Genomic DNA, 2,079 nt, shown 5'->3' with positions numbered 1-2,079 from the left:
CCCCAAGTAAGTATCTCACGTGGTACTCAAACTCCAGAGGAGTAGCCAGAGTCCTGACCACTGCCTCTGTGGCCTAGTGCTCAATCTGAAACTAGGCCCAGCTATTCATTGTTCCAGCAGTTTCTAGTCCTGGCTACCAGCTGGGGAGTACTCAGCCCAGAGAAGCTTGTTGTTGTTTTAGATAATTTTTCTGTGCAGGGGTGTTTTGCCTGCCTGTATGTCTATGCACCATATATGTTTGTATTGTCCTGCAGAAGTCAGAAAAGGGTATAGGACCCTCTGGAACTAGAGTTACAGATGGCTGTCAGAGGCCTTGTAGGTGCTGGGAATCAAACCCAGATACTCTGGAAGAGCAGCCAGCGCTTTTAGCCATTGAGCCACCTCAATGTTTTTGTTTGTTTGTTTTTGTTTTTAAGATTTATTTATTTATTTTATGTATATGCTGTCTTCAAACACACCAGAAGAGGGCATCAGATCTCATTATAGATGCTTGTGAGCCACCATGTGGTTGCTGGGAATTGAACTCAGGACCTCTGGAAGAGCAGTCAGTGCTCTTAACCACTGAGCCATCTCTCCAGCCCCACCTCAATGGTTTTATGTACATGTATATTATAGCCTGATCAGAGAACTATCTTGATCTTACAGATTTTTTTTACCTTATTTTATTACTCTAATGGGATGTCAGCTTTCTGGAGCAGAGGACTATGCCTCAGAATCTTAAAAGAAAGGCTGAAGATACCTTTAGTTAAGAGCACCAAGATTGATTTAACCCTACTTTCTTCTGTGGAAATAAACATTTATAAGGCATTTGCTATATGGGTAAAGCCTTTGTTGAATCCCAGAATCCACATAAAGCCAGATGTACTAGAACACATCAAAAGGTGAGGGCTGACACCCATGGTTGTCCTCTGAATATGTGCATCATGGCATACACCTGTGCACATGACCTCGTGGTAGGAGGGTAAACAATTCTCATACTGTAATGTCTGGCTTCAGAAGTTAGTGAACCCTTCTGGACTTTCTCTGTTCCCTCATATACAATGGGATAATTATTGCTACCTTACAGAATAAGACTAAATGACAGGAGTATGGTGGCATGTACCTGTAATCGCAGCATTTAGGAAGCTCAGACAGGAGAATGGCAAGTTTGAGCCCAGGTGGACTGTATAACAGGTTCTGTTCTGATGAACGCAGCTATAATCCAGCACTCAAGAGGCAAAGGCAGAACGACTGACACAAATCCCAGGCCATCCAGGACTACGTAGAGAAACCAGGCTCGAAAGAGCAAAAACCAAAAGTCTAAATGAAAGAACAAAAGTTAAAGGGCCTGGTGGTCAGTAGGTAGGTGCTTAATAATGTTAGCTTGCCCTCCCTGTCCTCTGTAGGCGATCCATACTTTGTTATCCCTCATTGCCTGTTTTCTTAAGACATGTTTTGTTTTCTCTCCCTAAAATAGATCTTTTAGCCAAGCACCTATGGGAGAGAAAGATGAAATCCTTCTCCTACAATCCTGAAAGGCCAATTTCTAACTGGCTAAAAATCTCTAACTAAATTTCTTCAAGAGCAATTGGCAGAATGAGTGATGGGGTACAAAAGGTTTCTTATGTCAAAAGGAAGACAAATGTGTCCCTTGTTTAGGAGGACACTTTGATGAAATGCCTGAGACAAAGCAGAATTTTTCTTTGAAATGCTATGACACAATAAAAATAAAAATAGGTCTTCCCTTAGTTTGGGAACCTGGGGCAGAAGGCTTATTTCCAGCCATTAATCCATGCTCACAGGAGCCCCCATAGGCCTCATTCAACCATTGACTCAACAATATTTATTATCATGGCAGAGTGGCTATCTGTAAGTTTCCTCTGCATCGGAAACATTCCATCCTGCAGGAAGCTCCTTAAGCAGGGAGGCAAAATGACTTCAGGAAGTCCCTGAAACAGACCAGATCCACTAGATCCCTTCCTACCAAAGTAAGCAATAAAAGCTGCAAAGAAGACAGAGACCTGATGGGCCTGGGAAAAGCAGAAAGCCCAGTATTGCCTGGAAAAGGTTTAGACCAACTGAGGCACCTGTTGGGCTGCC

This window comes from Mus musculus, chromosome 18 (assembly GCF_000001635.26).
Source record: "Mus musculus strain C57BL/6J chromosome 18, GRCm38.p6 C57BL/6J".
Classification (NCBI taxonomy): Eukaryota; Metazoa; Chordata; class Mammalia; order Rodentia; family Muridae; genus Mus; species Mus musculus.
The sequence above is the reverse complement of the archived record's forward strand: the minus strand, read 5'-3'. Positions refer to the sequence as shown.